Source organism: Sceloporus undulatus, chromosome 2 (assembly GCF_019175285.1).
Source record: "Sceloporus undulatus isolate JIND9_A2432 ecotype Alabama chromosome 2, SceUnd_v1.1, whole genome shotgun sequence".
NCBI classification, from domain to species: Eukaryota; Metazoa; Chordata; class Lepidosauria; order Squamata; family Phrynosomatidae; genus Sceloporus; species Sceloporus undulatus.
The window spans coordinates 33464599-33489277 of NC_056523.1; positions in this window are offsets into that span (position 1 = coordinate 33464599).

Sequence of the window (24679 nt, forward strand, 5' to 3'; positions counted from 1 at the left end):
TCTATCTGCAAATAGATCAGCAATGTAATAAACACCTTCCTGTTTCCAGGTTCTATTGGGGAGAAACTGATCAGCTCTTGGAAAGTTTTGGTGTAAGAAGAATTTCAAGAGAGAAGGGTCAGGAACAAGGACATGCCTCCATTTATTCCAAATTGTGAGATAATTATGAAGAAAGGGATTGACAATTGTTTTAAGTTTGTGTTATGTGGTATGATTATAAAGGAAAAAAGCTTCCAAAGGGTTTTTTTTTTGCCAGTTTCCAAGTTAACCATTTCGTGGAATTATCATCCTTGATCAGTTGTACAATTTGGTTTAACTGGAAGTAAAGTTCAGTATCCAGGACCACCACTGGAAGTAAAGTTCAATATCCAGGACCACATCAGAGGCAGCATGTCATTTTTTTAACTCACAAATGAATAGGTTAATTTTTGACTGCCATTTTGCAAACCTGGAAGTGGAGGTGGTCAATGGAATATTTTGTAACACGAAAAACAGACGGGGGAGTAAGAACATTTTGACTACAGCAATTCAGCCCTGGATGGAAAGTGTTACTGTTTACCATACATTCAATTTTTGTAACATTCACTTGGTAAATGGATTATAATTGCTGGGTATAAATTGTTGAGTATCCTTAGTTATGATTATTCCTAGATAGGTAAAACCTGATGGATGGATATGTCAGTTTGTGAAGGATTGCCAATGTTGTTGATTTTGGAGGGATATATTCAGGGTCATCATGGTAGATTTATCAGAGTTAATTCAGAAACCTGAGAATTTGTCAAACACTTCAAATACCTCTTTCAGTGAGAGAAATGATGTTTCTAGGTTGGTCAAAAGAATTAACATGTCATCCACGTAAAGAGTCATCTTATGATGTTGGCCATTTAAACTGAGACCAGCTATACTGGTTTCAGATCTGATGAGGTTTGCTAGGGGTTCAATCATTAGGGCAAATAAAAGAGGTGACAGTAGGCATCCTTGTCTAGTTTCCCTAGTAAGGGTAAAAGGTATAGACTCATCCCCATTGACGAAAATTGTTGCCTCCCAGCTATCATAGATATGGCAGAATGCGTCAATAAATCTGTGGCCAAAATTTATTTCTTTTAATATACCAAAAAGTTATGTTCAAAGGTTTTTAAAGCATCAAGCAATAGAATGACCAGGTGCATTTTTTATTGTTTGGTATAATGCAGAATGCTTAATACTCTATGGATTGGGTCCACCAGTTACCTACCCGGCATGAAGCCCACCGGGTCAGGATTGATGTTTTCCAAGATAAAGTCACTTATTCTAGTGGCCATAATTCAAGTAAATAATTTGGCATCCCGGTTAAGGAGAGCTATGGGGCTAAAGGATTTAGTTTCAGGGCTATCCTCTTTTGTTTTAGGAACTGGGATTATTCGGGTTCTGTGCCATGATATGGCAATGAGATCTCCATTCAACTTGGAAGTATTTTAAGGTAGGCATGGTTTCACACGGTGAGATGCAGTAGTGTGATGTAGCGTCTTGACTATTGGATTAGAACTCTGGGAGATCAGGGGTCAAATGCCTTCTTGGCCATGGAAACTCACTGTGTGACCTTACGCAAATCACACTCTATCAGCTTCAGAGGAAAATAATAATAATAAATAAATAATAAAACTTTTATTTTTATCCCGCTTTTCTGTGACAAAACAATCAAAGAGGCTCACAACATATTGAAATATCCACATTTACAAAATTATGTCCCAAATTTCCCCTTTAAAACAGGATTAAACATGTTACTATTAAAATATCTATTAAAAACCCAATTGAAAAACGGTAAAGCTCTGAACAAATCTTGCTGAGAAAACCCCAAGATAAGTTTTCCTTAGGGTCACCATAAGTCAGTGATGGCGAACCTTTTAGTGACCAAGTGCTGAAACTCAGTGGCATTCCTGCAGTGGGTGTCACCCAGTGCTAGGGGGCAGGACTGTCGGGGAGCAGGACTTCTGCCTTCCGGGCTCTTCTCCCTCAGCTCTGCCTTGATAGAAATGGAGACAAACTACAAGAGCCATATGGGCACGCCCCTCACTGCCATACACCATTTTACTTGTGAGTAAACCAGCGCTCAGGAGGGTACTTTGGGCAGCCTCCCTCCTTTCTGCCATTCTACTCATGAGTAAGCCAGCACTCATGAGGGAGAGAGGGTGCTCTGGGCACCTTTCCTCCCTCCCTCCAGCCATTTTAGTCACAGGTAAACTGGCGCTTGAGAGGGAGTCTAGCATGTATGCCCACAAGAGGGTTCTGCATGCCAGCCCTTGCCCACATGCCATGGTTTCACCATGGCTGCAATAAGTCATAAATGACTTTAAGACATACAATAACAATGGCTTCACAAATTATGTACAGGTATTTCTTCTTCATCCTCATAAGCCCTGATCAAACAGGTTTATAAAGCTTTTAAAAACATCAAACCCTGATGTTTCCTAGACGCAAAAGAGGGGCTGAATCTTCCATCAGGATGAACACACTTCATCTTCCCCATGGAACAGCAGGGGCAGGGGGGCTTGAATCTCCTTCCAAGGCTGGGGGGGGGGGGGGGCCGCTGGCCCCTCCTTGAAAAGATCAGGCAACTTTGGCCACCAAGATTTCTATGTAGGTGAATCTCCTTAAGAATTATTATTAACAAATGCACTAAACACTAAACACACGCAAACACACAGATTTTAAAGACAGTTATTTTCAATTGAACCCTCCCAGGATTAACAAAGGCTGCATGCCATCTATTCTATACATACTTATTTGGGAGTGAGCTATATTGAACACATAGAGGGGACATATTGTGCTTGTAAGAGTTTTCATATTTAAGGATGATTGAACGATAATGAATGGGAGAAGTAATTTGCTCTCCCTCTGACTTTACCCTATGTCTGATTCTCTAGACCCTAGGCATAGGTTTTACATTTTCTTTTGAGAGTATTACACGTCTGATCTTTTACCTTCTAATGTATCACATCAGATTTTGCTTTTAAAGTAAAATGTTGAAGGGATGGATGTGAACAAAAACTTATACAGCATTCATTTGATAGGGTCTTACATATATTTCCCTGCTTTGCTTGATATAGTAATTCTATTTTTTCCTCATTTACCCAGAATTGAAATATTTCATTTATTATTTTGCCATTGGTTTCATTTCGGATTGTTTTCTGTTTCAGTTGTTGTTGGCGGTGATTGTTCTTTTAATACAATACATTTTGTGTTTTAAATGTTTTTTGGGGAAAATGTATCTGCAAATAGGTAAAGTTAATACCAACTAGCCTGCCAGTGTTGAGCTCCCGTGCCACCTTAAAAGCAATTCCAGGATGCCTGAACTGTTCTTTTTCCTGGAAAATAAAAACTTGCTTCATTCTCCAGTGTCGGTTTTCAGTACTCATGCCATGCCTCGTCATCATGGCATGATGGCTGCAACAGTACACTCAACATCATTTTTCACTTTCTTGTTGCCACAGCATTTGAAAGACATTTCTGATCCATTTTCTTTGCGAGGGACCATGTTGTCAGAGCCATTTGTCACTGTCAGAAGATGCACTGGCTGTAAACCTTCCTCTTCCGACTGTGTGGGGCGATTGCTGTTTCCAAACCTGCTCCAACCTAGGCAGCTTCATTTCTTGATTTATTTTCATTGGGTCTCTATTTGACCTGCCTGTGCACAGCCTGTTACTTGCTCAATAATGCTTTCATCTGTACAGATGTACACTGTCTTTTGTTGTTGAATGTGATCTCGATTTTAATCCATTTATATTTAAAAAACACACGAATGGAGACCAAACCTTGTAGAATCTGGACTCTGTGCTTGTCTTCGCTTGTTGACTTTGTTTGAAATTCTTAATGAATTAGTTGTACTAGATGTTCTTATAATAAAGATTTTGTAAAAAATGAAGAATGACACAGAACTTTCAAAACTGCACTTTCCTGAGCTATGATATTATTCGATTAGACAGGAAATTAGAAAACAAAACAAATGGTGGGGGGATAGTTCACAGATTGGAAATGCCCATTAAACATACCAGTCCACAAGAAAACAGACTTTAGGGATTGCAATAAGCACAGGACTATTACATTAATCTCTCATACAAGCAAAGTGATGCTCAAAATACTGCAACAAAGACTTTTGCCATATATAGAAATAGAACAGCCATGAGTCTGTAGGACTTGAGCTACTGAAGATAGGGTGACTTGGATGTCTGCCATTCATATGGTTCAAGTCAGCTCGAAGGCAGTTAGCAACAATAACAGAATAATTTTAATCATTTATTCTAACTACTTGCACAGTTCCATTCTTTCTTCATTGTAATGATTTTTAAAGCTTTTGTTCAATTTAATCTATGCTGCAAATCACCAGGGAGCCAGCCAGGACACAGACAGTCAGACAGAGAAAGAGAAACAAGAACAAGAACAGCTCGGTAAATGTATATTCTTTCATTCTGCATGCATTCATCTAGGGAGGATGGGTGGCTCTGATGTCATCATTGTGATAAATCTGGTCTGGAGTTTAGTCCGAATATTTAAAAAGCTACCTTCAAGATTAGTTCATCGTGATGAACAGCTCTTTTAAATGTAAAGTCGAAGGCTTTCATGGCCGGCATCCAGTTTTTTTGTTGGTTTTTCGGGCTATGTTGCCATGTTCCATAGGAGTTTCTTTCTGACGTTTCGCAGCATCTGTGACTGGCATCTTCAGAAATCAGATGCCAGCCACAGATGCTGGCGAAATGTCAGAAGGAAACTCTGCTAGAACAGGGCCACATAGCCCAAAAAAAACACAAAAAACTCTTTTAAAGTTTAGAAAAAACATATGGAGCAGAATTTCACACACCCTGCTGAGGTTTCTACACCCCCTTTTTATGGCTTCCCAGTCATGAGGGTTTACTTCATACTTTAAAGATGTTATCCAAGGGGCCTGAACATGTTCAGCACCTTGGATAGCTCCACCATGGAATTCTCCTGTCAATTGGTTCAGTTGAGTCAGTTGGTCTGATCTAGTTTAGTCAGGTCTGACTGGTGATTCTACTTAGAGGGAACAAGATAAAGAGGACCAAGTGCTTGATTTTAATGTAACCATACTGAACTTAAACTCAACTGTCACAAGATACTTTAATTCTGTACGTTTTTCAATAATTACTGTTTGTACAGCGCGCCCGCGTCATACGTGGGCGCGCTTTATGCGGACTTGCACTTACGCCCGTTGTGCCCCGCGTGCCGCCGCACTGCCGCACCGCCATGCACGAGCCCCATTGTTTCCAATGGGGCTTGAGCATAGATGGAATTCGCCTTACATGGAGGGATCCGGAACGGATCCCCGCGTAAGGCAAGGGCCGACTGTATTACAATTCTTTATTGTTTGTTTCTGACTGACGTGATTACTGTAAACGGTAAAAAAGAACATACATGCTACCTAAAATATTGAGACTGGTTTGTGGAGACCCTTGGGACCCTAACCCTTGTACACTTGAGGACAGTGTTAAAAGAGTAAAAACAGAGCAAGTGTGAGTGATCAGAGGCCTTCTGAGGTTGGAAGGTAAAAACAACCTAGTTCTTTAAGAAGGTTCTGTCACAATCCTCTTAATACCATCTCCCCCCTCACCAAAATATCATCATTGGGTATGTAATTCCATGTGTTAATTCACAGCTTTGTTAATTTCAAGAAAATGTGAATTTTGTTAAAAATAGAATAATAATCTTGTAATACAGTGTGCCCACGTCATACGTGGACGCACTATACGCTGCTTTCAGCATACGCTGAAAGCTGCGCGGTAGCACACGGGGCACACAGGGTTGCATATGGTCTGTGGGCTATACTTTGCACAGCATTATACTTTGCCCAACATTAAACGCATGCAAAAGCAAACACCCTAATAAGAAGTGCACTTGCATATTAAAAGCTGCTCGAAAAGAAAGGTTTTTGCTGGTTTGCAAAAGGAAAGCAGGGAGGGGATTTCCAGAGGACGGGAATAGATAACTTGAAAATATATAGCCCTCAAGTTGAAAGTGTGGCAAAGGACAATCCTCTAATTTATGGTGTCCTCTGTTTCAGGGGTCACTTGAGTATGGTTTAAAGATGCAGAACTGGAGGAAGCCTATCAACAGTTGCTCACCTGGTCAGAATCTCCCCATTGACAAACACATTTTATTTAAATGGTACCAAATCTTTCTTAGTTTGCATATGAATGAACAAATGCAATTTCTAAGAATCTTGCTCTCTTTTGTCTTCTTTTTTCTGGTGCAAGGGATGGCACATTTTTTCCTTTTTTAAGATAGGAAATGGTTACGTTATGACTATCTTTTGGACAAAATATTATCATTGTCGTGCCATCCAGCACTCTGGATAGCTTAAAATGGTTACAGTCATATGCTTCAAGAGCGAGGGAAAGCTGCAGCTTCCCTGGTGATTGCCACAATGAGGCAGCTTGTGAGAGATGGTCTGACAGATTGCCAGCCCATGCTGTGTGTCCTGTCATCTACGTATGTATGACAATAGAGACGGTTAAAAATGGAAAACAGAAATGCGAGAAAATGGTTTTACAAGCTGCCAAGCCTTGTAAAAAAAAAAAAAAAAAGGGGGGGGGAGTTTGTTGCAAGTAGAAAGTTTTAGGAACTATCAATTCCCCTGTGGATGATTCCTATAAATATAAGTGAAAATGCAGTTTTTGATCTATCTTAATCCACGCCTGAGAAGATATGCAAGAAGTACTAAGAAATCTTTGTGGGCCAGTTAGGGAAAATGAACCTGATCCATTCATAGTGCTGTTTATGGATGGGAGATCCTGACATAGCACTGTATAAATACGTACTCACATTCTATGATAGGCCAGTCCAATTTGATTATGGTACTTTCCCATAACTGAACTAATATATGACTTAGGCTGCAATCCTATGGCTGCTTATTAGGGAGGAAGCCCCACTGAACATAGGACCTGAACAGACAGGCCAAAATAAAGCTGCTTCGGGTCACTTTGGAGGTATGCTGTTTAAATGACACATGCATCCTAAGCAGACAGACGCTGTGCCAAAGCTATGCTTCCTTAGGACTAGAATGTGGCTTTGGCACAGCTTCTGGCCTCAGGATGCATTTAAACAGCACACTTCCAAAGTGGCCCGAAGCAGCTTTATTTTGGCCTGTCTGTTCAGGCCCTTAATGGGTCTTACTTCTGCAAAGGCATGGATAGATATGCACTCTAATCATGTTGTGGTCCTCTGTTGAGAAGACTGAGTGTTTTATGGTGTAATCCTCAATGTGTTAATGCAGAAGTAAGTTTTGGTCATAGACCAGCACATAAGTCTCACTAGAAGCATAACAACAAAGTACTTAAAAGGTACCAAGGTATCTTGAAAAGAAAGGGACTAAGGATTAATTCAGTTGAATTCTGTAGTGTAGACAGACACACAATGCCTTGGGAACTGTTGTTTAGGGGAGAAGATGAGTTCACTAGTAAAGAACGGTAAGTACCTCACCAAACTAGAAATCCCAGGATTGTTTAGGTGCCACCATGACAGTTAAAATGGTATTAAAATGACATAACTATGTAAAGTAGATATACCTTAAGGAGCTTGTTCTGCTTCAATTTTCATTCTAACCCTGAAAGAGAAAAATAATGTGCAAGCCTCAACTGAGAGAATATTGTGGCCATGTAGAGGAGATTGAGATGTATTGTCTCTCTGACTGGTGTATTGTGTGGATTTCATTAAAAGTACCCCCAACACCTTGGTTAAGAATCTATTTTGTTCTGGAAGAAACATCAAGAAAGTACTGGAGGAATTCCTAAGATAAAGAACCCACAGAGAGTATGAGATTCCCCCACTGATTAAATGACAGGCGGGAAAGTGTGGTTTTCCAGATATATCCTGGACTGTAATTCCCATTATCCTTTGCCATCGGCTAGACTGGCTAGGTTTGATGGGAGCTGCAGTCCAGCAAAGTCTGGAGAACCACTTTTGTCCACTTCTGGATTTAAATGAAAGGGAGTTATTCACTATCACTATAGAAGCATACACATGCATGCCTCATTGCCATTCTGTTTGAAGACATTCTCTATAGCCATTCTCTTTGAAGCCATCCTCAGAGTCTATTAGAAGGGCTGTCCAAATCAAGTCCGATTTAAACATAAAGAATCAGAAGAAAGAAGAACAGCAAATGCCTTGAAGTTGAACTCAGCAACACATTGAGCTTCAGGTATATACATTACTTGGTCATTGTCTGCCCTATGAAAGGGAAAATGTATTGGATTTCTGTTTACATTATTATGACTATTATTTCTCAGGTAAAAAAATTATCATTTCCAAAATATAACTAAATAATATTTGAAATTGTTTCTATGTAATAATTATTTCTAAATATGTGTCTATACTTACAAATTACCATACACAAATATCATGCAGATATAAGTTCATCTTTTTTGATGTTGTATAAATGGCCACCCTCTTGTTATTTTCACATGTATGCATGTAAACACATGCACACATGTGATAGACGATAGCTAAAGGTAGACCATTTTTTTAGTATGCAAAAGGCCTCGGGTTCAACTGCTGAAATGTCCAAGATGTTGTTTAAAAAAAAAGATCCAGTTGGATAGCATTAGCGATAGCAATAGTAACTACACTTCTATACCGCTTATAAGTGAACTAGCATTCCGTAAGCAGTTTACAATCTGTAAGCCAATTGCCCCCAACAGGCTGGGTACTGATTTTACCGATCTACAAAAGAATGGAAGGCTGAGTGGACCCTGGAGCCCTGCAGAATTGAATTCACAACCCTGTGGCTGCAGTATCAGCATTTAACCACTGTGCCACCAGGGCTCCCTTGTATATCCTATAAAGGAAGGACTAGTACAGATTGTATGACTACCCATGGCAATGCAAAACTTGTGGGTAGGGTAATGAAGTGACAAGTTATATTTTAACAATGTTTGCTGAAGGACAAAGGCAGGAGTAAAGAAGGCAGGGTGGGTGGATGACCAAATGAATGGAGGAGGGCACTTTGGAATGTGGTTTGTGCAGCATGCTGGGAACCAGAAAAGAGATAGGTTAAACTGACTGAGAGCATCCAGTGTTCTAATATGTGCAGTGTGCCAGAAAGCCATTATCTTTGTTTGACCCACTGTTGATGTATTGGAGTTTGTGAATATATTCTAATTCAGCTGTTTCTCTTTCCAGCCCTCCTTTGTACTTTATTGTTGTTGTTGTTGTTGTTGTTGTTGTTGGACCACTGTCTTGAGATCAGAAATGGACTGCTCAGGAAAACGGAAGTGTTCTACAATTTTTTTTTGTATATTCCCATTCCTAATATCTGATTTATGTTCATTTATCCTCTGACTCAGAGGTTGGACTGTATGGCATATACAGTATCACATTAGAAGGTGAGCAAGTGAAAGTGCCTCTAATATTTTGGATTATGTGATTAGGTCCTGTGGTGACATTGTCTAAATAGATGTATGGGCAGAGTTGACATCTGGGTTTGTGGCAAGGTCTTGTACCCATCTTCCCATTTGTGTTGTGCATCTTTCCATAAATAAGTAACTGTTTGAGAGTGGGAGGATGTCTGTATCCAAGAGCCTTTGAGAAGGCAGTGTAATTGTCCAAAATAGGCTGTAGTTCAGTGATGATACATCTGAGTGGTCTCAGCAGTATGTGACCACTAGTGATTTTCTGTAATTTCCTGTCTCCAGTTTCTTCTGTTATAGATTGGTCCTAAGTCTCTATGGCCTGTTACAGACTACCAAAATAAAGCTGCTTGGGGTCTCTTTGGAGATATGCTATTTAAATGATGCATGGGTCCTAAGAGTCCGGAGGTCGCGCCAAAGCCACACTCCATTCCTAAGCACTGGAGTGCAGCTTTGGTGCAGCTTTCGGATTCTTAGGATGCATGCATCATTTAAACAGCATACCTCCAAAGAGACCCCAAGCAGCTTTATTTTGGCTGTCTGTATGGACCCTATGTCTCTGAATTCTAGGATAAGAAGGTTTCACATGTTTTTATATAGTACCAGTAAAATCAAATTGCTATAAATTTGGAAAGAATGAGAGATCTATAGGCAATCTGAAACTACTGGGCTCCTCACTTCTCCTCCTTTTAAATCTACTATTGTTATTACTGCTCCAGTTTTCCTTGATCCATGGCCATGGACAGTTATAAATCACAAATCTTTGTGGGTAATGTCTTCATTCTTGTGCCAAGTGCCTGACATACAGTTTTGTCAGTTGGAGGAAGAAACTGTGCTAAATATCTGTGGCTCCAAAGGGGACAGATTAGGGGCCAGAGACTAGAAGCAATGCATTATTGTTAATAAAGGCAAATTTAATCTCTTTGTATCAATCCTTTCTTAAGTGAGAATGGGCTCCTCCACCCCTCAAAATGGGGCCTCATTCCCACTTACAGATAAATTGGTGTGTGATCGGAATCGATGGATCAATTCAACATTGAATCGTGGTTTACACTACACTAGCCTCAATCGCATTTTCTATCATTTCCTGGCATCAAAATAACACACTTGTGGTTCACATTCACGAATGAGTCGATTCAAAATGATTTGGCTTTAGCCGGCTGAAGGGCAAATTTGAATCGATTCCAATCTGCTTCTGGTTCACACTTGCCTTGCATCGATTTGGTAAAAAATACGCAGGAAAAAAAATCAGCGTCAAAAAGAAGTGAGTTAAATGGGTCTGGTGCATGACCCCCCCCCCCCACTTAATTGCTTCAGCGAATCCATTTAAGTGGGAACCATGGTCATTTGAACTGGTTCAAACCAAGTTGTGATCTGGTTTAAAAGGTAGTGGGAATGAGGCCTAGGAGTATTGTTTTCATTTATTGCATTGTTTTCCCCACCTTCCCCCACTTTGCTGCCTACCCTGACTCTGTGACAGGCAGTGGTTGCACTCACACAAAGAGCAGGAGGGAGGAACATGAAGACCAAGTTCACAGTGTGCTCTTTTTTGGGGCACTTTACTCAAGTGGGAAGGAAATTACAGAATATGTGTGAGGGGACAAGGGATGGAAAGGCAATGACAGGGAGAGAGAATGGACATGAACAGAGGGAATATTAAATGAGAGAGAGAGATGGGAGGAAGAATGGAGGAAAAGAAAGAGATAGTCAGAGAAAGCCATTGTCAATCCCAGCATGCAACAGGAGGCTGCTAGAGGAGTCACACTGGAATAGTAGCTCTTTAAGAGCATAGTGTGATAAACATCTTAGTCTCAGAGGCCTTATATACCCTTCTAATGGAAGCTTCCAGAAAAACCCTTGATCCTGCTCACTGATTGGCTGTGAGCCTTCCGTAAGCTATGATGTCACTCTTTATTTGCATATATGTCCCCCCGACTTAACCCTTTACTGCCTGAAGAAGTCCTCAAATGACTGGAGGCCTAGTCATTACAAAAGCGCATTGCAGAAATCGAGTTGTGAGGTTACCAGTGCATGCACTACAGTTTCTAAGCCCCCCACTTCCAGGAAAGGATGCAGCTGGCGTATCAGCCAAAGCTGATAACAGGTGTGCCTGACCATTGCATTTACCTGATTTTGTCATCTGGAGCGACAAATCTAGGAGCACCCCCAGACTTTGAACACAGTCCTTTGAGGAGAGTGTGACCCCCATCTAGGACTGAAGGTTGTATCACAATACTTGGATTAGGGGCTCCTACTGTAAGTACCACTGTTTTGTCTGGATTCTCAAAGAACCTTTACATCAGCAGCTCCTAAATTATGGAACAGCCTCTCGGAAGAGATCTGTCTTATTACTTCCTTGGAGGCTTTCAAGAGGACAGTTAAAATGGATCTCTTCTGGCAAGCCTATCCATCCAATCTTCTGTAAAAGACATTGCTCCATTCTTTTATCCAGGACTAGAATATTTTATCTTATTGTTGTTTGATTGTACTGTTTTTAATTGTTTTAATTGTTGGACACTATTTGTTTTATTGCTGTATTTTTTGGGGTTGTAATCTTGCCTCGATCCACCTGGGAGAGGCAGGAAAATACAAATTATTATTATTATTATTATTATTATTATTATTATTATTATTATTTATAACAGCCCACCCCATCTCTCTGGATGATCTCTCCCAGCGGTTTCATATGTGTATTAAATAGAATCAGAGACAGGATGGCACCTTGAGGGACACCACAATTAAGTTCTTTTTTTGCCGAACGACTGTCCCCGAACATCACCCTTTGGAATCTGCTGAGAGGAAGGAACAGAATCCACTGTAGTGCAGTGCCTCCTATTCCTAACTCTCAGGCATTCCAAGAGGATGTCATGATCAATTGTGTCAAAAGTCACTGAGAGGTCTAAGAGCACCAACAGGGTCACACTTCCCTGGTTGGTGTCTAGACAAAGGTCATCAGCTAAGGCAACCATGGCAATCTCAACTCCATATCCATACATATTCTAATATAGTCCACTCTGTGTAAATGAGTATTAAAAATTATAAAACCAGTTAAGAAATCACACGTGCACATGAATAAATACCTAATTATTAATTTCAACAGCAGGGGATTTCTTAACTGCAAAGGAATATAATAATCTTTGTTTATTTTAGTACATGATTGTTTGTGATAGTTAGAAATAAATAGGATTATATGGAAACTTTAATTGACTAATCATTCTTATTTCAGGGCTTGTTGCTGTTGTATACATCAAGCAAGAGACTAGCACCATTTTTCTTGTGCTGATTAACATGGTACTGTATATTGGTGCGGCTGTGAACCAGCTATAACTTTTACAACCAGGAAGGTGGAACACCTGCTGTTGGTGTGCAACTCTGGTCTAATCTGCACTGCAGAAATAATGCAGTTTGACACTGCTTTAACTGCCAGAGCTCAATGCTGTGGGATTCTGGTAACTGTGGTTTTTGAGGTATTTAGCCTTTTCTCTCAGAGAGCTCTGGTGCCACAACAGACTACAAATTCCAGAATTCCATAGCATTGAGCCATGGCAGTGAAAGCAGAGTCAAACTGCATTATTTCTGCAGTGCAAAATAGACCTCTGCCAAGTGTTCCAACAAATGTGTCCTTCTTCACATTCCAAACCCCAGCTTTCAGTTACATCTGTCACTTCACAACATGGTGTTGTGTTCCTCTGGTGGAGAGGAAGCTGGAGGAAAATCCTACCACAACAAGAACAAAATTGGGCTCTCATCCATGCCTCCTCACCCAACTTTCAGCAAAAGCAATAGCAAGTACATTTCTATACCGCTTATCAGTGCACTTAAGCACTCCCTAAGTGGTTTACAAAGTGTAAGCTAATTGCCCCCAACAATCTGGGTACTCATTTTAGCAACCTCAGAAGGATGCAAGCCTGAGACAAGCTTGAGCCCTTTCGCTGGTATTGAAGTCACTTATGATTTGTGAGTGAGTGGCTGCAGTACAAGTATTTAACTACTGTGCTACCAGGGCTCTTTCAAGCACTAAAGCAATAATCATGACTGAAGGTTGGACTCTGGAATTTGAGGAAGACAAATAGCTTCATGTCACCTGATGAAAATTCACAATACCTTATCCTGCTCCATGATCAGTTACAGATTAAAATTAGAGTAGTCCTGTCCCAGATCCAATCTGGAAACCATTCTATATACTGTCAAGGTTAAGGTATATCCCAAAGATGGGATGTAACAAAAGGATGGACAAAGCCAAAGCACAATGTGAATGGGGTCAAAGCTAAAGTAAGTGGGATGCCAATTCCCATCCACGGGCCTCCTTTCATATATATTATTTATTAATTATTTTTATTTATTTCATTTATATCCTACCTTTATCCCCGGAGGAACCCAAGACAGCTCCTTTAAAACTGGAATAAAATTCAAAACAATTAAAATGTCTACAGTACATGTAACATAAAATTACATAAAATATACACAAGTTATATGTGTAAATGTATATATGACACACATATATGACACACATATAGCCTTACAAATACAACACATACCCATTTTTAATTGATATGGACACAGACCATATATAGTGGACCTTTCCCATCCACAGGGGTTCAGTTGTGGGCCCTCCCATGGATGGGGAAAAATATGGATGCTCAGAAAGTAAAAGGTAAAGGTTTTCCCTTTGACAAGTTTGTCTAGTTGTGTCCAACTGTACGGGGTAGTGCTCATCTCCATTACCCACCAAGGGTACCAGCATTGTCAGAGACAACTCTGTGATCATGTGGCTGTTAACTTCCCACCAAAGTGGCATCTTTTTATATACTTGCACTTTTACATGCTTTCGAACTGCTAGGTTGCAAAAGCTTGGACTAGTGATGGAAGCTCACTCTGTCACGCGGTGCTTTGGTCTCAAACTGCCAACCTTCCAACCTTGCAGTCTTCAGAGTCAGTGTCTGAACTGCTAAAGCCCCATGTTATGCAATGAGTCAATGCATCTGCAAGCATGCACCACCATTGTATAATATGGAAAATGGTGAGCTACAGATACTCCAGTCCTATTGGTGAATAGCTAGTCTGGAGGGCTCACTGTACCATCATTCACAAGGGGATCTGTTATAAAGTTGTGATATCTTTGTGTATTTAGGATTAGTGAGGACCAGTTCTCATGGTCATTTTGAAAACCTGGGTGTGGGTTATAATATCCAGACTTGGCCCAGACTTGAAGAGTGCAGTTGCAGGCCCTCAGAGCCAGCAACCTGTAAGGGGAACACAACAAGCACAGTGAATTGTTCTTAGAAACAGAGGCTATATCCACATTTTCCATTGCTATGGCAGGAGTGCATCCATGTTCCACAATTTTAACCAGCATATTCCATCCTATGAAATCTTGAGATCTGTTGTTTGGTGAGAGACTAGAATTCTTTCTGTTACAGAGTTCTAGTGCACATAAATGGCACTGCTGTGGAGCAGCAGTGACACAAACTATCTAATGAGGGGACTGACAACTTTGTTTTCCCTGTGTGCTAGGGTTGTTGTTGTTATTATGTGCCTTCAAGTCATTTGTGACTTATGGTCACCCTAAGGCAACCCTATCATGGATTTTTCTTGGCAAGATTTGCTGAAATGCGGTTTGCCATTGCCTCAGCCTATCTCTTAGGCTGAGAGTGTGTGACTTGCTCAAGGTCGCCCTCTGGGTTTCATGGCTGAGTTGAGAGTTGAACACTGATCTCCAGAGTCATAATCCATCACTCTAACCACTATGCAACACTGCCTTCCAGAATATGCAATATTCATACATATTGATTACAGTTGTTTCTTTCCTTCATGGATGCTTGTCAGGGAATAGCCACCAGTGGCTTAGGGATCAGCACTGATCCACAAATTACCACATTGAATAACACAGCACTATAGCACTAGAGCTGTTTAGCGAAGGAGTCTGTGGCTGCTGCCACACTGCAGAATTAATGCAGTTTAACACTGCTGTAACTGTCATTGCTCCATCCAATGAAATCCTGGGATTTGTAGTGTGTTGTGGCACTGGAGCTCTCTGGCAGAGAAGGCTAACTATCTCACAAAACTACAGATCCCAGAATTCCATAGCATGGGGCCATGGCAGTTAAAATGGTGTCAAAGTGCATTATTACTGTATTGTAGATTCCGCCTAAATTATTTATGAAACTAGAAATTCCAAGACTGCATACAATAGCAACATAGCAGTAAAAGTGATATCCAACTGCTGTAATGGTGCAGTAGGGATAAACCTTTGTAGATAATATTTGCCCATCTAAGCAGGATTGTTCTGAAAGGAAATAGAGGCTGTCAGGGATCTCAGGCTGAGGTATCCCACTTTAGTTATTACTTAATCCTTTCAGTTGGACATGCGTGGAACTGAACCTTGAACCTTCTAAATGTAAAGCATGGGCACTTCTAGCAAGTCATGCTTCCTTCCCTCTTTTGATCAAATAAAGTTAGAAGCTGTGTAAATTTACAGCGCTTTATAAATAAAGGTTAAGAATAAGCAAACTCCTACTAGAGCTGGGCAGCTTGGAGATTTCATGTTGCTTGTCAATTACAGGCACCAATGTTGCATCATTCACTAACTAATGAATGGATGCCAGGTTAAAATCTCAGGCCTAGGTATTCTTGTACTTTCAATGCTGGGCAAGAGTTTAAGATTTCAAAGGGCCCATTCACACTCAGAAATAACCTGGTGTGGAAACCGGGTTATTTCCATGATTTGCCACGACTGAATCTCCCTGTAACATTGATTTGCCACGATTGAATCTCTCCGTGGCATTGATTCACAACAATCATGGCATTTTATCCCTGATTCTGTTCACATTGGCAATGGGATAAAATGCCATGATCCTGCCAGGAAGGGGGCGGGGAGAGGAAGGGGAGGAAGATTGGAGGTGGCGTGGGGAAGAGGAGGAAGGCGAGATCGGAGGTGGCAGGGGGAGAAGAAGAGGAGAAAGGATGAGATCAGAGGCGGCAGGAGGAGAGGAAGAGAAGGAAGGATGAGATCAGAGGCAGTAGGAGGAGAGGAAGAGGAGGAAGGATGAGATCAGAGGTGGCAGAGGGAGAGGAAGAGAAGGAAGGGCAGGAAGATTGGAGGTGGCAGTATGCTCTAGATGGGATTGACAATGGGAACCCATTGTCAGCTCCGCAAAAAAACAAAAAAATGGTTCTTTTGAAAAGAACCACAAGAAAATCCATTTCAAAAAATCCCGGGTTAAGGGGGATTTGCACTGCCTCCCCCCCCATTCACTCCACTTTCTCAAAAAGTGAATTTCATCATGTTCATGAGCCCTTAATTAAAAGGCAAGGTGCCAGATCAATCCAAGTACACTGAAAACCACAACAACAAGACAGTAGTCCAACAGCAAGACTAAATAAATCCACATGAAAATCATGCAATTATCTGTGGAGCTGAATTTGAGGGTGAGTGTACAAATAATATATCTGATATGAAATTTATTTTATGCAGGTTTCTCTCCTAGAAAGTAACTATGGCAATTCTTGTTTCCATCCCAAAAGCAAATATTGTCTAGAGATCAGTCACGCTGTCCACACAATAATACACAAATGAAAAATCTGTGATCAGACAGCTGAAATTCAGTGACTAGAATGAATTAATCAGAAGAAGCAGTGTACCATGAACCAATGACGTGGACTTGATTTCTTTTTCTGCATGATGGGTTTCGTTTGCAGGAGAGTGGATGAGAAGTAGAGAGGGCTATTATGAAAGTTGTAAAAAAAGTGGAACTTAGTTCCATAACTGGAGTAACTTCATAGTCCACATCTTTGTAGGAGCCCATCTCACCTGTGAGGCTCTGGTCCTTCAACTGCTCTTCCTTATCACTTCCTGAGCACTTGTAATTGCTCTCTGTATAAACAAAAGGAGATGGAATATAAACATAGGAACCTGCTTTTATACCAGGAAGCTGCTTTTATATCTGTTTGCCTATTGTATGAAAGGTTATAAGCTTTTGCTGGTAGTAGTTTTCCAGGACCTCAGGCAGAGATCCTTCCCATTACCTGTTATTGAAGCATTTCGAGAAATCAGAAATGCTATGGGCTGAATCTGGGACTTGAATTCTACCACTGACATGTGGCCTATAGAATAGTATTCTCCCTCTTCCCTTCAGGACTGCTTTCAGACTTTGGAATTCCCTTCCAATTGAGGGTGGCTCCTTCTTTGCTGGTTTGTTTTTTTTTTTTTTTTTTTTGGTGGCAGATGCAATTGTATATTTATTCCTGCAAGCTTTGGAGAACTGATCTTTCCCCCCCAAATAAAATAGGTTTTTTTTAATGCTGTATAGTTTTTATTCTTTGTTTTGATGTAATATAGAATAATAATACATTTTATTCTTTGTTTTAAAGTAATATGGAGGGACGGCTGCATGTAAAAAATGTCTATAACATATTAATACTAAGGGATGCGGTAGCTTTGTGGTTAAGACACCAGTTCTGATGATCGGAAGATTGGAAGGTTGGCAGTTTGAGGCCCAAGTGCAGCATGATGGGGTGAGCTCCTATCACTAGTCCCAGCTTCTGCCAAACTCGCAGTTCGAAAGCATGTAAGTGCCAGTAGATAGATAGGTACCACTTTTCAGAGGGAAGGTAACAGCATTCAGTGCAGTCAAGCTGGCCACATGACCACCTGAGCAGTCCTTGGACAACGCTGGCTCTTCAGCTTAGAAACGGAGATGAGCACTGCCTCCTACAGTTGGTTACGACTAGACATTCATATCAAGGGAGTACTTTTACCTTTTTAAAACGCTAAATACATCTCCATTACAGAAGCACTGCTAGCCTTTAGTTACTATGCTCCAAATGTTAAAAATATATTAAAATAAATGGTGACACACCAAACTTGATAAATTAGTGCTGCCCTCCAATTAGACCACCACTCTGATTCCACCCTGATCCTGACACACATGTAAAAAATTGGTTTCCCCTAAAACTAGAGTATAAAGTGAATTTTTAAAAGTTGTATTAATGCCTAAAAGAAGCACTTTCATTATGAAACCAGGTCTATGCCATTTGTTCCTACACAATTGGAAACTAAAGTATGATTTTTTTCCACCTGTGTAGGCAGCCCCTCAGTTGTACATACTGATGTGAAAAGGGCTTTGTACTAGTAATTAAAATAATGATTTCAGTTACTTTAAAACACACACACACACACACACACGGGAGTAAAGAGTTGCTTCCACAATGTATTTAGCTACACAGTCTGTCTCAGTATAACTATGGCCTGGAACAGATGGCCCAGAAGGAGTGGCAAGAGGCCACTCTGGCCACGATCAGGCCAGGACTGTGGCAACTGCACTGCTCACTTTCAAAGTGGGCCACCTGCACAGTCCCAAACTGGTTCTGCCAAGAGTCGGATTAAATCCGCTCCTTTTTGATCAGGTAGAAAGGACTGGATCATGGTGCCAGAGCAGTTTCCAGCCACTTTGAGGGCTTGAATGTCATGCCCCCTAAGGGACTGAAAGGTACCGTATACGTTTGACTATAAGTCGAGGGCAAGTTTTGGGACCAAAATTATGATCCATGGATAAGTTGAGGGTAAAACTTAGGGGCATCTAACAAAGGCTGTAAAGGATGAAGCAAAGGAAAACAATTCCACTTACAAAATTCCAGCAAGCATAAATGTTTGTGCTCTTCATGGATAAGAAAATAGAGGAGGTTCAGTGATTTCAGGGCAGATGACACTCTTGCCTTTCACCAGGGGATGGTTCCTTTTTTAATAAGAGTTAAAGTACACTACCTACATTGACCAATGGATAAGTCAATTCAGGTTTTTTGGGTCAAGTTTTTGACTTAAATTTCCAGACTTATATGTGGGTATATACAGTCTTATTTGGCTCATGCATTTTCTGCCTATAACTGATTACTTTTTGAAAACTAAATTTCCAAACTGTCTTCATGAGTGGCTAAGAGGAGTACTCAACATAGTAATGCTGCTTACACATCCAGGGTGTGATATGTAGTTTCTCATAGTGGGGCTCCCCTTTGCATTTAGTGCATGTATTTTTTGGGGGATATACTCTAACCCTGCCAACTGCTATCAGTGTGCATGATCCTTCTAGTGACCAACATCTGTTGGGAAATGCATAAGCATTTATCTGCATATACAGACAGCGTCTCTCTTTGATTATAGAACTTCTTGATGTGCAATTTTATAGATAATTCTTTTTTCAAACACAAGCAAACAAATACACTGGAAGTTTACTATAGGATGGGACAAATATTTCTGGCCATAGGTGGGGCTAGCTTATGTGTACTCCACCCCTGCAGGTTGTAATGCTGGGCTATTTCAAGAAAAATATTGGCTACAATCCCTGAAGAAGCAGTTACAATCAAAACAAAAGAATAATGAAGTCTCAATACTTCCTGAGATTTTTTTTAACCCATCTGGAAGCACCTAGTCATACCAGTCAACACAACTACAACCAGTGTAACAACCCATTTGTCAGACTCTGTCCTTTGGAACAAATAATTTAGAACCAGAGTTCCCCAAATACTTTCAATTAGATTCTAGCAGTGGCATAAAGTACGATAAAGCTGAGGAGAAACAGGCAATAGCCTCCTGAAGGATGAGACATGGAGCAGTTTGTCAGCTAACTCACTGAACCAAGTCCAGCCTTCCGTTGGTCATAAAGCCATCAAAAACAAGATGAAAAAGAATGATGGTTGTACAACATATCCGCTAATGCCCCCATAAAGCTCCTAATGCACAACCTGTTTCCTGTGTTTGAATTTGATAACAGGGGAGGAGAAAGAGGAGGAGATTGAGAAGTAGAAACTCAGGTGAACAAACCACTGAGGTCATGGAGTTAAGCAAAGAAATAAATCTTCAGGTTAAAGTTTCACATGCAGTGTAAAAGGTCCTCAGAAAAAGGGATTTGCTTATTACATTTCCACCACACCCCTTCTTTAAGTACATTAAACTTTAGTTGTCTGCTTTCTCTTAGCTAGTGTTTGACAGCATAGTGTTAAGTTAAAAAGGCTTGTATACAGCACTCTGATAGGACTTAGAGTACATACCTGCAGGAATGAAACTCCCAGCATCCCTCACTGTTGGCTATGCTGGGTTGGAATACTAGGACTTGCAGTCCACCAACATCTGGAGAGCCACACATTTTCCTTTCAATGGTCGTTAATATTTTGATTTTCAGATGGTTTGGACTTCAGTTCCCAGAAGCCACAGCCAACATGGCCAATGACAAGGAATACTGGAGTTAAAGTCCAAACTTTTTAGAGGGCCAAAGCCTAGAGCCACTGTCCTCGAGAGTCTAAGAGAAAGGATGAAACCTGGGCATTGGATTGTCCTTAACAGTGTTCACTGTGCTAGAATACAACAGAAAGCCAGAACTTTCTGCCAGCATCAACATCATATAGCTTCAAACCATTCATCAGTCAGCTTCTAACTGCAATCACATGAATCTGAATAGATGCCTTTTGGAGAAAATCCTGTTTAGAACAGGACTGTTTCCAGACACTGATGGAGCCCACCCCATCCTTTAGTTCTTATTTGTTTATTCAGTTTATATCCTGGTTTTTTTTTCTTCTGCTAAGGGCAGCTATTAACAACCAAATACAAATAAAAACATTTTTATTAAAACATAGAAACAAATGTACTAGAATGCAATGCAAAAAAATCAATAAAATGAAACACTGTATGCAGCATTTAACCAGTTAAAACTACCCACAGCCAGCAAAACAGCTTGTCTAAATAAAAACAGCATTTGCTTGCCAGAAAAAGAGCAAAATGGGAGCCAGCACAGCTTCTCTCTAAATCAAGGCTAGGCAGAGTGCTGACCTTGCAGCTCCTCTCCCCCCCCCCCCCCCATGAACTTTTTACTGAAAAATGCCACTTTTACCCAGTCTAGAGTAATCCCATTTTGGGGAGAAAAGTGGGATATAAATTTAATAAATAACAAACAAATAGAGACCATAGAATAACATTCAGTCAGTTTTTTAAGCCCTCTTTCTGGAGCTTTTTTAGGTCCAGGTAGGGATTTTTCTGAAGTGATTTTTCTGGACCTAAATTGCATCCCAGGTTGGTTAAAGGAGTCCCTTAAGGCTACGATGAGTGAATTTTCAGAGTTTTTAAAAATTTCATGTGGGAGCCACAGTTTCTGTTCCAGGTCCAGCATGATCTCTCTTTCCCTTCCCCACAACTCTCTCTCTCTTTCTCTCTCTCTCTCTCTCTCTCTGTGTGTGTGTGTGTGTGTAGAGATGTAGAGATGTGTAGCATCTGGGCCTTAGGAAGGTACACTCCCTATGGGCAGCCAAAAGCTCCTACCCTGTATAAGGCTACTGAGAAATCAGGAAGAGACATCATGAATTGCTGCCATCTGCTGGGTGAGCTGAGGTTGGTGTGAACTATTGTATCTTGTTGCTCTGGTCCTCCAGGTGTTTTGGACTTCAACTCCTAGGATTCTTGGCTTTTGCCCATGGTGACTGGGACTTCTGGGAGCTGGGAGCTCTAAGGCAGTGGTTTCCAAACTCTGCTCCTACAGATGTTTTGGATTTCAGTGCCCAGAATTCCTAACTGATAGTCAAGTTGGCTAGGGTCTCTAGGAGCTTAGGTTCAATACACCGACAGGACAAACATTTGGGAACCAGCACTCTAGGGTCACTCTCTAGAGGATGAATTTGTGTTTAGCATGGCCTCTCCAATCAGAGCTTGACAGAATTCCTTTGTGACTACAACACACAAAATCCTTTGGACTGTTAAACACAAGCAGATATGCTGCATAGATATGCACTGGTTTCCAGTCATATAAGAGCCAAGTAGGACCCCCCTTGGCTTGCTAGCAGTTTTGTTCATAATCTTGAATTCAGCCCATTGAAGAAAACACATTTATGCACATGTTGGACACAGTGTAGGCCAGCATGCAAGCTATCATCAGGAGTAGTGTGGTTGCTGGAACTTTTGTAGCTGTTCCCACATTGCATTGGGAAGAGGCCTCCTGCATGTGTGTATGCAGATGCACACAGAGTGTAGCAGAAAGCAAAATAAGCATAGCAGTTAGTGAGTATAGGCAAGGAAAGGTTATTAACTCTAACAAGTGGAGGGGAGTTACTAGCAGAAGAACCACAACCAATTGAACAGAAGAAAATATAATAATAATAATAATAATAAGTTTTATTTTTAAACCACTTTTCCGCGATGATCAAAGCGGTGTACAAGTAAAAATTGCAATAACAAAATACAGAATACAGAATAAAAATTGAAGGGTATGAAGACTACCACTGCACAAACAGAGTACTGGAAGCAACCACATACCCTTCAACTATCCTGATTTGCCAGAAAAGTCTCTCTTAACCATCTATCCTGCTTTTCCAACTACTTTTAAAATGTCACAGTTTCGTTTCTCTCTTCTTCCCACATTCCCCCTTTGTTCTAAACTTACTTCGCTTGCTGCAAATTGAAGTCAAGGTACAACAGTCATTTGCATTCAATTTAGCGGAGGGGAGAAGAGAGGAGGGGGTGGAATTTTACACTTCCCAATAGGCTTGGGCAAAGGCAAACTGTTGCAGCTAGTGTGTTTTTTCCCATTAATAACTTTTGCCCTCTTGATCACACTCTGATGGCCACATGTATCCTTGTTTTTAACTGTGAAATGTTGCAAGGTATGCAACCATGCAACATCAGAAGTAGTGATGTTGCTGTGTGCCTTCAAGTCATTTCCAACTGATGGTGACCCTAAGATGAATCTGTTACAGGGTTTTCTTGGCAAGATTTGTTCAGAGGAGGTTAGCCTCTGCCTTTGCCTTCCTCTAAGGCTGGGAGTGTGTGAGTTGCCCACGGTCACCCAATGGGTGTCCATGGTGAGTGCAGATTTGAACTCTAGTCTACGGTGTTGTAGTCCAATATTCAAAGCACAACACGATACTGCTTCTTCACACAAAAAGTAGCCATGTATAATTTTACCTTAACCTCCAATTTTATTTATTTTCTTTTTTATTGTATTTATATTCTGCTTTTCTCCCAAAATGGGATCCAAGGCAGATCCAAGGACTGAACTAATATGAACTATCTGGTTACTACCCATTTTGAATAAAAGAACTGTAGGAGTCTTAAAAAGTGAGGGTGGGAACAAAAACACCTGAAAACATGATTAAATGGCCAGTAGCAACCCCTTCAAGGCAATATTGCTTTTGGAGGCACTATTGGCCAATTACACTCTCCTCATGAGAGCCAGCGTGGTATAGTGGTTTGATTGTTAGACTGTGATTCTGTGGAGACTAGGGTTCGAGTCCCAGTTTGACCATATAAACCCACTGGATGACCTTGGGTAAGTCACACTCTTTCAGCCTCAGGGAAAGGCAATGGCAAACCTCATCTGAACAAATCTTGCCAAGAAAATCCTATGATATGCATTGTTCACCTTAGGGTTGCCATAAGCTGGAAATGACTTAAAGGCACAAAACATGAAACAAACAAACAAAAAAGTCAGGACAAAATATTCTTGAGAGAGGCTTGTATGCCAATCTCTTAATAGGTAAAGCAAGGTACCTGCTTTGGGTGACAATGTGACAGGCAGCAAAACAAGTACCACACTCCCATAGGAGTGCCTCTCATGCCCTTCCAGAATACCTTGACAGTCTTTTTCTGGCTGCAGCAAAAATCACATCTAGGAAATGATTGTCCAAGTTCTCTATAGTACTGGAGTGCTCAGAGTGCTGTGACAACTGGAAAGCTAGTTGCAAAAGGATCTTAGCAGAAGAGAAATGGCTAATGTACAGTACTCCAGGACTAGTTAGGTGCCTGAGTCTCCAGTTTTTGTGGGTACAAATTACCCAATTTTTGGTGGGCTCAGCTCCAATCAAGAACAGATGCAGGAAATTCCCCAGCTCGGGTATTGAAGCAACAGCTTCTTACAGTTTGCAAGGAGTCATTGATTGGTTGCTATAACTTGAAAGTCTCCCCAGAGGGTCTCTGTATATATTTAATTGGCTTTCTCTTTCCTTCCCATTTCTAGTAGTACCAGGGCTCACCCTCCACTCTAGTCTGTATCCATCTTTTGGGTAGAAGCAAGTGGGCTAGATTAATTGTTGCTTATTCCATCTCCCTAAGTAAGTGAGAAGACATTAATACTGCTGTTGTAGTCCCCAAACAGGAAAATGTGTTCTCTTTCTCTCCTACTCCTCTGTGTATGTGGCTTTGAATGACAAAATGTCAGCAACTGTGTGTTAGGTACTTAATCCTTAATGGCATCACCTAGGGCCATCTCTATGTCACAAGTTTTGGCCAGAAAACCTCAGGGTCTGGGATG